Here is a 16993-nt window from a genome sequence, read left to right as displayed (position 1 = left end):
TACAAGGTAAGATCGAAACTTTTCAAAAGCAAATACAATAGCAAGTAACTCTTTTTCTGCTACCGTATAGTTTAGTTGAGCTCCTGTAAGAGTCCGACTTGCATAGTAGATGGGATGAAAAACTTTATTCCTTCGTTGGCCCATGACAGCTCCTATCGTGAAACCGATTGAGTCACACATTAATTCAAATGGTAGATCCCAGTCTGGTGTGACAATTATGGGTGCCGTAACTAATCGACTCTTCAAATCCTTGAAAGCCTTTAAGCATTCATCATCGAACTTGAACGCCATGTCCTTCTCCAATAATTTGCATAAAGGTTTAGCAATTTTGGAGAAGTCCTTGATAAATCTTTGATAAAACCCAGCGTGACCCAAGAAGCTCCTAACACCCTTTACAGATGTTAGAGGTGGGAGTTTCTCAATAACATCTACCTTTGCTTTATCTACCTCGATTCCATGTCTCGTTATCTGATGTCTTAGAACAATCCCTTCTTGTACCATGAAATGGCACTTTTCCCATTTAAGTACTAGGTTTGTTTCTTCGCATCGTCTTAGTACCTTAGCTAGATTGGCTAAGCAATCATCGTAAGTATCTCCGAACACTGAAAAGTCATCCATAAAAACTTCCATGTACTTTTCAACCATGTGATTAAAAATAGACATCATACATCTTCGAAATGTAGTAGGTGCATTACATAAACCAAATGGCATGCGTCTAAATGCAAATGTACAGTACGGGCAGGTGAACGTTGTCTTGTGCTGATCTTTTGGTGCTACTGTAATCTGATTATACCTAGAGTAACCATCAAGAAAATAGTAATAGTCTCACCTAGCTAGTCTATCCAGCATCTGGTCCAAGAACGGCAAAGGAAAATGATCTTTCCTAGTCGGCTTATTCAGCTTCCGATAATCGATGCAAATCCTCCATCCCGTAACTATTCTAGTTGGTATCAACTCGTTATTCTCATTCTCTACGACTGTGATACCTCCCTTCTTTGGCACGCGCTGGACCGAACTTACCCAAAAACTATCTGAGATGGGATAAATGATACCCACATCTAACCACTTGATAATCTCCTTTTTCACCACGTCTTTCATGATGGGGTTCAGTCTTCGTTGTCCATCAATCGTCCCTTTTTTCCATCTTCTAGGATAATCTTGTGCATGCATACAAATGGACTAATATCGCAGATGTCGGCTATGGTCCATCCGATATCCTTCTTGAATTGTTTCAACACCAAGATGAGTTTCTCTTCTTGCTCAATAGTTAATTCTGCTGAAACGATTGCAGGCAAAGTAGAAGCGTTACCTAAATAAACATATTTCAAATGTGAGGGTAGTACCTTTAGTTCTAACTTAGGTGGCTACTCGATTGACGCTTTTGGTTGGGCATACTCCCTTTTCTCTAACTCCAAAGATTCAAAGCGGGATTGCGAATTAAACCCCCTCTGATTAGCTTATAACAACGCTAAATATTTATCCTCCTCTTCATCATTCGGAGGACCTGATGTCAGAATTTTTTCCAATGGATCTTCGACATAGTTGAGCTCCTTTTCCACTATTAAATCCTCTAAATCAGATACTGAAGAGCAATCATCAATTGTGTTAGGAAACCGCATAGACTTAAAAACATTAAATGTTACCTGATCATCCTGAACACGCATCGTAAGCTCACCCTTTTACACATCTATAAGGGTCCTTCCGGTTGCTAAGAACGATCTTCCTAGGATAATTGGCACTTTTTTGTCTGCTTTAAAGTCTAGGATAACAAAATCAACAGGAAAGATAAATTTATCTACACGTACCAATATGCTCTCGATTTTTCCTTCTAGATGTGCTAAGGATCGATCTGCTAGTTGAAGTGTAACCGTAGTAGGTCTAACTTCACTTATCCCCAACTTTCTAAATATTGACATAGGCATCAAGTTAATACTCACACCTAAGTCACATAATGCCTTACCATAATATGTTGCTCCAATGTTGCAAGATATGGTAAAACATCCAGGATCCTTCAGCTTTGGGGGTAGTTTGTCTTGAAGATATGCGCTGCATTCCTTCGTCAAAGCTACCGTCTCAAATTCTCCAAGTCTTCATTTTTTGGATAGAATATCCTTCATAAACTTGACGTAATTCGGCATTTGTTCAAGTACTTCAACCAATGGGATGTTGATATGAAGTTGCTTGAGTACATCCAGGAATTTCTTGAATTGGATTTCCTGTTTATTCTTTTGAAGTCTTTAAGGGTAGGGTGGTGGAGGTTTCTTTACTAGAATTGGTTGATTCTTTATCTGCAGTAATTCTGCATCTAGCGGAGTTGTTAGTTGATCAGAATTAGCTGGTTCTGGAATTACCTTGTCGGGTTTTGCAGAGTCTAGTTCTTATGTAACTGGAATTTCAACACTAAGTTGAACTTCCTCTGAGTCTTGAGCATCAATTGGCTCCTTTTCAGCTTCGATAGTGTTGGGCTCTACTGTCTTTCCGGTCCTCAATGTCAACGCTTTACAATGTTCTTTCCCCAGATTTCTTGGATTCTCCGTATCACTATGTAAAGCACCTTGTGGTCGGTTCCTGAGTTCAATAGCAAGCTGGCCCATTTGGTTTTCCAGATTCTTCAATGTTGCTGCTTGGCTTTGAATTAAGGCATCATTCTTTGCCATGTATGCCTTCAATAAACTCTCTAAGCTATTGGATGATTCAGCCTGAGCTAGTTTCTGAACTTGTTGAGAAAAACTAGACGGCTGAGTTGGTCTAGGTTAGGCGTAGTTGTTACTGGTTCCAGCCCCTTGGTTACTCTAGGAAATATTTGGGTGGTTTCACCACGATGGGCTATAAAAGTTGGATTACAGTCCTTGCCTTCCTCGATTTTGGTTCTGGTTACCCATGTAATGTACAGATTCAGGGTTTGATGGACATTCTTCGAACAAATGTCCTTCCCCACAATAAACACAGGCTATACTCTCAAATTGGTGAGGTGGCTCGGCTGCAAAACTATTAGAACCATTAGTGGTAAGATTCTTAAGCATTAAGGAAATTGAAGATACCTGAGATGCAAGTGAAATGAGAGCGTCCACTTCATGTATTCTAGTGACTCGTCTTCCTGAAGCGGCTCGATTGGTCGGCCATTGATAATTGTTACTGGCGATCCTCTCGATGATTTCCTAAGCCTCATTATAAGACATAGAAAGGAGAACACCATTAGCAGAAGCATCCACTACCATCCTCGTGTGAGCATTGAGACCATTATAAAATGTCTCAAGTTGGATACAATGTGGGATTTCATGGTGAGGGCATTTCTGTAATAGCTCTTTGTATCGTTACCATGCCTCATACAAGGATTCATCATCCATTTGTTGGAAAGCAGTGATCTCGTTCCTCAACTTAGCATTCTCACTAGGCGGGAAATACTTCATGAGGAATCTTTTAGCTAACTCTTGCCATGTAGAAATTGAGTTTGGTGGCAATGAATTTAACCAGGCTCGAGCTCTTTCCCTTAGTGAGTACAGGAACAGCTTCAATCATAATGCATCTTCAGAAACTCCAGCTAATTTGAAAGAGTCGCTCACCTCCATAAATAGTCTTAGCTAAAGATGAGGATCTTCTATAGGCATTCCATTGAATTGGCCCACTGTTTGAAGCATCTGGAACATGACTGGCTTCAGCTCAAATTGTTGTGCCTCAATTTTGGGTCTCCTAATGCCCGGATTGAGATCGTTAAATACTGGCACAACATATTTTCTTAAGGCTCTATCCCTATCGTCAGCAATAAGGATAGGATTTTGAGCAAGGTTTGCGCCATTTCCTTGATTCATATTCTCAAAATTCATTCCTTCAGTCCTTCTCTAATTCACTTATCTTATTCACTGTCGAAAGGTTCGTTCTATCTCAGGGTCTACAGGGAGTAAGTCAATAATCTAGTCAATACTCATAAGCACCTAAAATTAATTAAGTTAAAAATTAAAGAGAAAAATAAACCAAAATGTATGACTAACAAATTCACAAATAATGATTTTTTTTAAAACAGTCCCCGGCAACGGCACCAAAACTTGGAACGACGGAAAAATGTGCAAGTGTACACAACCGCAACAAGTAATAAAGTGACAAGTAAATGTCGAGTTATTGTACCCACAAGGACTGTAAAAAGAATTATTTATGAAAGTATTTGTAAAAAACTTTGGCGAGGTAAAAATAATTTGATTTTAAAAGATGGTTAAAAACTACTTAAAAACTAAGTAAATAATTAAAATAAAACAAACGAGTTCTAGTTCACGATTTCAAATAAGATTTAATCAATGTAACATACTTGTGTTGGATTAATTATATTTCTTTAACTTAGAATTATTAAACTCATGTTTACATTGTTACAAATAAATTCATAGCAGCCCGGTAATTTGCTAACTTATGAACAAATTTACAAACAAAAATCCATCCATCTCTTGACATATCCCTATGTCAATTCAACCGACTAAACAAATTCTAGTAAGTAAATATGTTGTTGCACATACATACTCATTAAATTGAACCAATCTCTTGCATATCCCTATGTCAATTAAAACGATTAATAAAATCTAATAAGCATATAAAAGACTATGTGAAGTAACAAGGCATCCTTACCTTGAAACAATTTAATCACAATAATCTTGCAAGTTATGCAAGGCAATAATATCGCCAGATACATTGCTAATTTAACCTTCAGCTTCCTTAGAAGAATAAACATGCACTGATTAAGTATTGTGTCTATTAATTACAATTGCAATCCATTTAAATAATTAATTCATTAGTTACCTCACAGTCATAACGCAAGAATAACTTAGGCATGATTTTACTTAATCAAGCATCTTACCGAGGCTTATAACAACATAAACACAATTTTAACAATTCAAGCAGGCAGAATTTAATCAACCCAACACAAACATGATTTAAGCTGAATTGATTAAAATAACCATTTTAATAGCATAAGTATTCATAACCATGTTCGTCAAAACAACAACAAAATTTAAAGAGATAGGGAACAAGAAGCAAATTCGGTGTTTCTACATGGCTTGACTAGTTGCTCCACTCTTCGTTCCTCGTTGGCCTTGTCTATCAAGGTGGCTTATGAGCACCTGAATTGCTGCTCCAAATGGCTAATGAGAGCTTCTTTCCCAAGAGAAGAAATTGGCACTTGAACAAGAGGGAATGGAATGGAAGAAATAAGACAAAAGTGAGAGAGGGAATGAGAGAATGATGTGAAGTAAGGGTTGCTTTGAATGATCAGCAAGGGGTGGCTTTTATAGCTGATTATGGCTGTTAAAAATAGCAAATTCCAGCAGCCAAAGATCCCTCCCTTGGCCGGTCACACACATGGCAAAGTTGAGAGTTTCAACTTTGCTATTTTAAGCCTGGGGCAAATCTACAAAGCCATAATTTAAAGTGGGGTTTGAATGCAATATGGAAGTCTTTTGAGGGCCTTTTTGCAAGAATATTTTATCAGCTAAAATGCTGATTTGGGTCAGCATATGGACGGTTCTGGGCTGCCCATTTAGTGGCTGGTTCGGTTCACTCAATCTGGCTCGACCGGTGCGGTTCAATTGGACCCTTTCTCCATAATTAATTAAAAATAATTTATTTAACCCAAATTAAATGGGGAATAAATTAAAATTAATTAAATTATGAATTAATACACATTTTTAGACCGTCTTAGGCTGAAAATTAACGTGCGTCGATACTTCAAATTACTTCATCATATAACTTATACCACATTTATTTTGGCCATTTATTTTGGCCAAACAAGAACATGTCATAAACATAACTTCATCATATAACTTATACCACAACTCTTTCATAAACATATCCATAATCAAGCCAAATCACATGGCTAGATATATACACATTTCAAAACATATTCAAAGTACTTCTAGCCTATACATGCCATACTCAAATATTTACATTTCCAAAATGTACCAAAATGAAGTTTGATAGTGCAGTGATGATCCACAATGATCCTCGAGCTTCCAGTAGCTACGATATCTGTAATACAGTTAAAAGACACACAGAGTAAGCTTATAAAAGCTTAGTAAGCCATATACAAATAAACTTAACACATTATTAATTCATTATCAAATTACATATACTTCAAGTGTAACACCCCGTACCCGAGACCGTTGCCGGAGTCAGACACAAGGGGTTCGCAGACTTAAATCACTTATTTGCACAGTCTATTTTAAATTTCTAGACGAGCTGGCTAACTGCATCACTGTCACCTTAAAAATCATATCTCGAGTTCCAAAACTCAAAAACCAGTTCTGTAAATTTTTCCTGAAACCAAACTCATATGTTCATCTACAAATATTTTTTCTAGAATTTTTGGTTGAGCCAATTAGTACAGTTTATTAGCTAAAGTCTCCCCTGTTTCAGGGTTTGACTACACTGACCTTTGCGCATTACGACTTAGATATCTCCCTGAACAGGGCTTCAATATTGATGCCGTTTGTTTCTATAGAAGCTATACTCGAAAAGGAATCTATACATATATGGCATGACTTATAATTATCTCCAGTTAATTTATAATGAATTTCTAAAGTCGGAACAGGGAATCCAGAAACCGTTCTGGCCCTGTCTCACGAAAACTTAAATATCTCTTAACATACTATTCATATGATCTTTTTGTTACTTTCCTATGAAAATAGATTCATCAAGGTTCGATTACATAATTTACTCACTATTTAATTCCATTCCTACTATTTTTAGTGATTTTTCACATTCACGTCACTGCTGCTATCAGCATCTATTTTTAAGGTAGAGTTTACCTATTACATAGTTTCCATGATTCAACTAGCCCTTTTTCATATATAGCACAAAATATGATCATGATTAACCATTCCAATGGCTAATCGTTCCCAAACATTTCCATACCTCTTAATGAACATCATACAAGACGATTATAATATTAAGCTCAAAGTGTATATAAGCCATTTTCGCATGGCTATCCAAATTTATACAAAACCAAACGGTCCATGACCAACAACAAAAAGGGTAGTCCTATACATGCCATTTCAAAGTTCAACCAAAAGTGTACCAAAAGGGCTTTGATAGTGTGGAGACTTGACTTCAATAATCCCGATTCCGATGGTGACGAACCAAAATCTATAAAACAGAGATTCAAAGAACGGAGTAAGCATTTAATGCTTAGTAAGTTTTGAGCAATGGAATTAGGCTCAACTGAAGTATAGCATTCATATAACTAAACGGATAATTTCATATACACATATATTCTCAAAAATCAGTCCTACTTCACATTTCCAACCCTTATATTCATACATAAGGGATCAACTTAACCAAAACCGGAAGCTCCTTAATCGACTGAGTGAATACTATTTAAGAGGAATCAATTAATCCAATGCATGTACAACACATACCTCGTTGTTTAGTTTTTACGAGCGTATTAATTGAAATTATTACAGCAGATCGCTCATTCCCAAATCACGTACCTTCGAAATTTAACCGGATATAGCTACTCGCTCAAATGCCTTCGGGACATAGCCCTGTTAAAGTAACTCGCACAATTGCCTTCGGGACTTAGCTCGGATTTAGTAACTCGCACAAATGCCTTCGGGACTTAGCCCGGATTTAGTAACTCGCACAAATGCCTTCGGGACTTGCCCGGAACTAGTCACTAGCGCAGATGCCTTCGGGTTTTGGCCCGGATATAGTAACTCGCACAAATGCCTTCGGATCTTAGTCCGGATATAGTCACTTAGCACAAAAGCCTTCGGGACTTAGCCCGGATATCATTCGAATAACCATGCACATATATCAATAAATCATGACACATCCATATTTCATTTTCATTACCAAAGCTCAAACACAAGACACTTATCACACTTACAAATTTCGGCTTAATAGCCACATACAAAGAGCATGATTTTGATTTGCTTGTGACGTAATCTAATCGAATCATAATCTAAGTTCCATTACTCGAAAACTTACCTCGGAGGTGGTCGAACAATTTTGGCGACTATTCGATCACTTTTTCCTTTCCCTTATCCAACTGTGGTCCTCTAAGCTCTTGAGCTAATCCAAACAAATTTAACTTATTAAAGTCTCATTATGCTTGCTTATGGCCGAATATGACAAGGAGTTTGATAGGTCATATGGCCACCTTTAGCTCAAATACAAAATGGTCATAGGCATTTTTAATCACATTGAGCAATTTAGTACAATTAATCAAACATTTCCTCAAGTGCACCTTTATGACCAAATACACACATCATTAACCTAATATCAATTAACTAAGCACTTAACAAATTCTCCTTGAGCCGATTGTCTAAGTCAAGATAGGATCATCATTATGCTTACCTATAGCCGAATGTACAACATCAATCTATGCATTCATTTGTGTGGCGAACATGCATGTCTATGTTGAGGCCGATTGCATATAATACATTCTACAAGTATGGTCACTTGTATTGACCAAATACCATTTTGTTTCAAGTTCAAAACTTGGCTAATACACATATATGCACTATTAAAGCATCCTCTCCATTCCATCAATTCAACACATGCATTACTCATTAATATACAAAATTATATTCGGCCTTAGCACACCTCTAGTGGCGAATTTTTTCTCCATCTAGCAACATTTTATGTACTATGTCGAACCAAAAAGATCAAACACCTAGCTTACTCATTTCCAAAACACTTAACCGGCCTTTGACCAAGACTTTAAACAAAGTCTATGTTCGGCTATCACACATATGGGCATTATTAGTTCAAAGTTTTAACAAGATTAATTTCTTTGATCTTAACCTAAATGACAACCCCCATTGTTCATCTAGATTTAGCATGAAACAAACACCAACCAAGAAAACAACACCCATGGCCGAGTATCATCTTCATCACATAGCAAGATTTAAACCATGGGCTAGGTAGAACTCAACTAACATCAAAAATATGCATGAATCTTATGGAACAACATCAAACTTACCTTAACCTAGCTACAAGCATGGCCGAATCTCTTCAACATTTCCTCCTTTCTTTCCTTTTGAATTTCGGTCAAGAAGAATGAAAAAGGATGGACACTTTTTTTTTTCTTTGTTTTCATCATATTCCCTTTCATTATTTTATTACCATGCTCCTTATTTTATTTTTCCTAACATACATCACTAACATAACATGTTTGTGACATGTTTCCACCCATAGCATGGCCGGCCACTATGCTTTAATTTGGCTAATTTGACATGCAAGGACAAGCACTTTCCCACATATATTAATAGGCCACCAATTAAAGTATGGAACTATCACACAAGCATTTACGCACATCATAAACACAGAATATAACCTTTAATTATTTATAAGACTCGGTTTCGTGGTCCCGAAACCACTTTCCGACTAGGGTCAATTTAGGGCTGTCACATCAAGTCATAAACTATTACAACTTCCATATTCACATACATTTCATATCTTCCAATGTCCATGACACATATAGCATAATTTCTTATGCTTTTACCACATATCATCTTTTGTTCATTAAAGAATACATACTTACCTTTCACTATGAAATGTGATACTCATTTCGAATGTACCTGAATCGGATATGTATTTCACAAGTCATTCATTTTTCGGAATGCCTATTTGAACCATTTGGAAATGTAAAGATATGCGGAAAGCTCAGGAAGCATATACAATGCCAACATTCCAGACGTGGTCTTACATACAATCAAACATCGATGCCACTGTCCCAGACAGGGTTTTACACAAAATCAGATACGATGCCGATGTCCCAGACATGGTTTTACATGTAAAACAGAAGTCGATGCCAATGTCCCAGACGTGGTCTTAAAACACATATCAGATCCTATGTCATGACATATGTATCCTAACTATTCCTAAGGTTCATAAGGGGCTTTTCGAATGTCAAAAATTCGTTGATACTTTCTCGGATGACTCGTATTCAAGGCATAAAGCCATTCATCCTAGTTAAATAATATAGAAGCATAATTAAATCAATTCAAGTGCATTTATTTGTATATAGACTTACCCCGTACGGATTCGGATGGATGAAATCGGTTACTCAAGAACTTTCAACTTTCCCCGATCTAATTCTGTTTTCTTTAACTCTTGATCTATATAAATTCAAATTTAACTTATTCAATCAAAAATTCATTCAAAACAATCCATAAACACATATTTAGGGCATTTTGCAAACTAGCCCTCACATTTTCACATTTTGACACTTTAGTCTCTATTTCACAAAATCACAAAATACACATAATTTACACATACTCATTCTTGGCCGAATATTCATAGCACTCATACAAGTCCACATATTTCATTTATTTCACATTTTAGTCCCTTAAATTACAAATTTCACAATTTAACCCATTTTACTCAAAATCATCAAAAATCCAAAGGCAAAAGATATTAACCCAAATTATATTTTCCATTTATCAACAACTAACTTCATAAAACTCATAGTTCCATCAATGGCATAACTCAAAATCATCAACAAAATCAAAAATTGAGACATGGGCTTGATAATATAAAAAGCAATGATTACAAAAACATAGAAATTAGAAAAAAAAAGAGGAACAAAAACGAACCTTCAATTGAACTTTAGTATAGCCGAACCCTAGCTAACTCTTTTTCTTTTCTTTTATTTTGATTTCTGGTTGAAGATGAACACAAATGACTTGATTTTCATGCCTTTGTTTTATTTTAATTAACATTAATAATTCTTTTACAATTTTAACCTTTAATAATCCATTACAAAATCACTTAATGGATGGTTATTTATGTCCATTCAAACTTCCAATGGTCAAATAACCACATAAGGACATCACAATTATAAAACCAAATCAAATAGGCACTTTAACAATTAGAAGGCCACTTTAACATTTTACACGATTAGGTCCTTTTTCAAAATTAAGCACATAAACATTTAAATTTTCATACGAGACTTTCACTCATACTAATTCATATCTCATAAGCAAAGAAAATAATATTTAAATATTTTTTGACTCAGATTTGTGGTCCCGAAACCACTATTTTGACTAAGGTCAAAACTAGACTATTACAGTATATTACTTTGTCAGGGCCGAATACCTTATTTTCTTGTGGCCGAAACTTGCCTTATCTCCATCAATCTCACCCTCTCCATCATTTTTGAATCTCTTCCTCTTCTTCTTATTTGTTGTGCTCCTCTCGGTTTCTTGGGTGCTTGGCTTGCGTTCCTAGGTGTAGGCCGATTGCTTCTTTCTTCCATCTTTAGCTTTGCGATTTCGGTAAGTTGGTATGCATTTGATTCAAGCTATTTGTTTGAGCATTATTGGTTAAACAAATTCGGATGGAATGCAGTTAATTGCTAAGGAGTGTCTAATCAACCTTTTTCAGTTGTTTAAGTGGGCTGAGCCACATTCGTTCTATTAAGGCAAGTGAAAATCAACCTTTTGGGTAAGTAATATAAGAGGGGTCATTTTAACCCTAGCATGAAGGGACTAATGGTGTGTTATGTTTGAATATAGGTTTGAGTGCTCAAGAGTGGTGTGTACACTTTTGCAAACAAGGTGTGTAACCACAAACCCAACTTTGGAAATCGGTAGAAGCCAAAAAAAGTGAACGACGATGCTACACAGGCGTGTGCGCGCTTGTGTGGTAGTCCGTGTGGTTAAACATGGTCATCGAGGCCAACCATGTATGAATTCCTGGGTTAGGCCGAATTAGGCCGTGTAGGCCTTATGAACATATGGGCCCCACATGGGTTGTAACACCCCTATCCCGTATCCGTCGCCGGAATAGGTAAAGGGGCATTACCGGATTTGAAACTCATATCAGAACAGTAAAAATTTTGAATTTTTTTTTTTAAGAACATTCCTTTAGATAAATACTAAAGACAGTCAGGGATACAATTTGAACTTCTATAAGTACACATTCAAAAGATGCCATTTTCGCATGGCTTATATACATTAACCAAAATATTCTTCGGCCATTGGTCTATTCTTTACATGCCATAAAATAACTCAAAACATAACAGTAACAAGCATTGGATAGTGATAGTGTGACTAGTTCTTGGCGATCCCGAGCCTGTAGCTTCCGAATGAGATCTATAAAACAGAGGAATCAAAGTAAGCGGAGTAAGCATTACAATGCTTAGTAAGTTTTAAGCGATGTCAACAGATAACAATCAAATTATAACATAGTTGTTCGTATTTTTATTTCACTCTTCCTTCGGGCATACCATCCCTTTACCGAATATGCACATCTCATCATATATAATAGGCAGATAACTTTCACATAAAAGTGAGCTCATGTGACATAGATATATTGTATAATTTCACATAACCCCTCACACTGATCCGATGTCACATAATCATAGGAATAGTCTCATAGATTGCTCACGTATGCATCACATAACTACCTTATGATTTAGTTCAAATCAAGCTCACATATAAACTTGGAGTACATACCTGTTTAACCTTTCGCATTGAATATATTTATAAGCAATTCTTATTGCGAAGTCTTATAGCTTTAACCTCTACTCGGATTATCGGCGAGACCTTTAGCTCAGATGAAATCTCCACACGAAGTCAGCGGGTCTTAACCCAGACATAGTCACCACATATGGTCATCTGGTCTTTAATCCCAGGTTTACATCATAGAGTTTCATGCATATTTATTCACATGTTACAACATTCACATCGACTATCATATTTTTAATTCATTTACCTCATATCCATCTCATACACATTTTGCATTAGCCATTCGGCTTCGCCACATATATACACTTCCACGTTCATCACATTGGCCATTCTACCTTATCACATATATGCATGTTCACATTCATCACATTGGCCATTCGGCCTTATCACATATTTGCATGTTCACATTCATCACATTGGCCATTCGGCCTTATCACATATTTGCATGTTCACATTCATCACATTGGCCATTCGGCCTTATCACACATATGCATGTTCACATTCATCACATTGGCCATTCGGCCTTATCACACATATGCATGTTTACATTCATCACATTGGCCATTCGGCCTTATCACACATATGCATGTTCACATTCATCACATTGGCCATTCGGCCTTATCACATATTTGCATGTTCACATTCATCACATTGAATCCTAAATCAGAATATAAATTTTCGTGTATTCACATCACAATTATCCAAATATACTTCACATACCACATATACTTTCATGTATACACTTTATCTTGGCTGAATCTACATCTATAATTTTCCAATGAAAAATTCAATTTCATGCCATACTATAATTTCATATTCGAATACTTATAAACTTACAATTTCACAAATTTTAATATCAAAGATCCATCTAACACTCATATATCATTTTACAATATCACAATTTAGAATTCACGTATGGGTTTAATCAATAGCTTATGAGCAACTAAAACAAGTTTTATCCATGTTTACAACATAACCACAAATTCTCTACAAGCTGTTTTTCCTGAGCAACAGTTGTTAAATTATTTGTAACTGGGGCTACGAAATTCCAAATTATGTTCCGTTAATTTTCCATGAAAATAGACTCGTATATCAACTATCCAAAAAATTTTCAGAATTTTTGGTTTGGCCAATCAATACCAGATTTTTCTTAAAGTTTTCCCCTGTTTCACTGTTTGACTAATCTGACCACTCTTCACTACGAATCAAATTTCTCATTGTACAGAATTTAAAATGTGTTCTATTTGATTTCATTTGAAACTAGACTCATTAAGGAGTCTAAGAATATAAATTTTATCTTATAACCATTTTTGTACAAATTATAATGATTTTCTAAAAACAGAACAGGGGATTTGGGAGTCATTCCGACACTGTCTCACACAACTTTAAATATCTCTTTATAGGAAATTTCTTTGCTCACACGGTCTCTTTTACAAGAAACTAGACTAATTAAGCTTTTATTACATATTTTATTCAGCCTATAATTCCACACCAACAATTTATGGTGATTTTCTAAATCCACGTTACTGCTGCTGTCCTAAGCAAATTATTACAATTTGCTCTTAAATTTCCAAGTCCAAACACTTATGAACTTACCATTTGAGTTTAAAACATATCATGGCCACATCATATCTTATTAAATCAACTCATTATGTCCTATTATGATTGAATTTACTCAACATTTAATCACTTAAAACTTACAAAGGAATCAAACTCAAATACTTAAGAACTTACCTCGAAATTGCCGAGCGATTACGAGATCGACTATTCGGTTAGTTAGCTTTTCTCTTTTCCGAATTAGACTCCTAAGCTCTTGAGCTTGAATAAACAAATTTAATCTATTACAAACCAATTATACAAACTCATGGCCGAATATAACAAGAAGACTACTAGATTCTACTAGCCACTCATTGCTCTATTATTAACCTTACTTAATTATAAACGCACTCGGCAATTTGATTATTAAGTTAATATCATGGTATCATAACTCAACATTTATCAATATATCATTAACAAAATATGCTCATGTCAAATTTACTCCCAATCACATCTCAAAATTCAGCAAGCTTAGAACTCATTTAATAATTAAATTCGGTAGTTTAATCACTTTGCTAACTACTTATACATATAATTCAATGATTTTTACATCATCTTACAATCACCATTATTCAAGACTTTGAGATTTCCACAAATGTTCATCTAATGCCTCTAGGCCGAATGTAATATTGCATCCAAATTCACATAGTTTTTTGTTGTATCTAATTCTAATGTACATAATCATAATTCAATTCAACATTATAAACCATTATCACCCATTTAGCCGATTATAGGGAATTAAATATAATATCTCTAGGATATACTCTACATGGCCGAATATACCACATTAATTTTTAACATTACCCATGTAATTACCTATAGGTTCTTATACCTTAAATTCACACATTTAACCTTTTAATGCCTATTGATCATTCCTTTGGTCTTAACCTAAATGACAGCTCTCATTCTCCATATTTCAACCGAATTTTTCATAGCATCAAGACTAAATTTTTTTTATTTTTGCACCTTGAACTTCATACATTTATAAAAACTTTCATAACTCATTTGGCCTTATCAAGAACCATTTAACATGCAAGGAAAATAATCATAGAGGAAGAAATTAACATTCTAAATAGACTCAATCTTTGACCGAATGTACAAGGTGCCTCTAAGCCACTCATCCAAAAATCTTTACCCCATTCTAGTCATTCCCCCATTGTTCCATACAACATGAAAATAACCTCTAATTCCAACACTTAATCATTCGACATATTGCTCAAATCACCATAAGAAATCTCAACCTTCTTGACATTACCAAGAGTGCATCCACAATTTAACTTAGCATATTATAAAGCCAAATCAACAAATTCAAAGCTTACCTCCTAATAGCTAAAGATGAATGCCGAATTTCTCTAGGTAAGTTTTCCCTTCTTTTTCACCTTTGTTTCGGCTTGAGAGAGGTATGAGAAGAAGATGAACACCATCCTCTTTCTTCTCTTTTATTTAATTCCTTTTATTACAATTATTAAATCATTTGTTAATATAAAATTATTTTAATTTTGAATTAGTGGAGCATTATCTTTCCTTGGCCAGCCACTATGTTTATCATGGGTAAATTGACATGCAAAACCACTCTTTTCAATGCATGTACTAGTAGACCATTGTAAGATTAACCTCTCACTTTCCAACAATGTTTCGTATAAGTCCATTTTAATAAATTCACATAAAAATGATCAAATTAATGCATGAAACTTTCACACATGCATTTACTCACATCATAAACACAGAATATAACTTTTAATTATTTATAAGACTCAGTTTCGTGGTCCCGAAACCACTTTCCCACTAGGGTCAATTTAGGGCTGTCACATGGGTAAACCACATGTACGTGTGGAAATTACTGGGCTGGGTTTTGTAATACACACAGACAAGGCCATTATGGGTTGTGTGGGCCACATAGGCGTGTGGGCCCACATGGACCCGCAATATGGGTCGTGGGCCTATTTTCACTATTTGACTGTTAAGGTTGCACGGGTCACCCAAGACGACTGTAGACCTACTGTTGGGTCGGTAAGTTTACCTAGACCATCTAATTGATAAAAATGACTGTTATGCCCTATGTGATAAAATGACTGTATTGCCCCTATGTTATGTGTGATTGTAATCAAACATACCATTTTAGACGTATTGAGTACATGTATGATATTATGATATGACATGACATGATGCATGATGTGTTGGATGGGGTTGGGTTTTATTATGATTGGAGGAAGTGTACTGTACTGGCAGCTCTGCTGGAAATACTATTTAGTGCCGCAACCGGTACTATTTGGAGCGTAGGGATGGGTGGGTTGATTATATCCCCACATGGAGTGCAGGGTTGGTTGGAGATGGAGTGTAGACGCTGGCTGGGTAGGATCTCTTGATTGCATATCTGTACTGTTACTGTCATTGAGATGGGCTCAGGCCCAAACTGATACTGATATTGTAATGGGCTAAGACCTTAACTGAGACTGAACCATTATTGAATTGGGCTTAAACCTAGACTGTATATGCTCACTGTTTGGTTATTTGACATGGGATTACACACTGAGTTTTCATAACTCACCCATTTGATTATATGTACAGGTAACCCTTAGTCTTCAAAGGTGGCCACCCAACCGCACATACTTTCGTATTTGATTTTTAAATTATAAGTAATTTTATTTTGGGTATTTTTTTCTGTAATAAGGTCTTTATGTATTTTTACTTTAATTTGAAATTTTGTTTGTTTTGATTTATAACTACTAGCAGTAGGGAAAGACGCAGGTTTTCAAAAAGATAAATGCTTTTCAAAAAAAAAAACCCACGAATATGCAACCTGTTTTAAGAGCTTCCTCAAGAAATAATGTTTTAAAAATTAATGACGTTTTAATGTGATTAACTTTTTGCCAAATGACTTACATTTTTAAAATGAACGAGACATTCTAAAATCATCGTTAAGATCACAATGAGGTTAAATATAG

At 35.6% G+C, this 16993-nt stretch overlaps 1 non-coding gene across 1 annotated transcript; it reads left to right on the top strand.

Moving 5' to 3' along the window:
* Positions 1-3273: 3273 nt before the first annotated feature.
* Positions 3274-3380, top strand: LOC128286164 (small nucleolar RNA R71). Its single transcript, XR_008276709.1, has one exon. It is a non-coding gene; the product is annotated as a small nucleolar RNA R71 (small nucleolar RNA).
* The last annotated feature ends 13613 nt before the right edge of the window (positions 3381-16993 follow it).

This window comes from Gossypium arboreum, chromosome 12 (genome assembly GCF_025698485.1).
Source record: "Gossypium arboreum isolate Shixiya-1 chromosome 12, ASM2569848v2, whole genome shotgun sequence".
NCBI classification, from domain to species: domain Eukaryota; kingdom Viridiplantae; phylum Streptophyta; class Magnoliopsida; order Malvales; family Malvaceae; genus Gossypium; species Gossypium arboreum.
The sequence above is the reverse complement of the archived record's forward strand: the minus strand, read 5'-3'. Positions and strand labels throughout refer to the sequence as shown.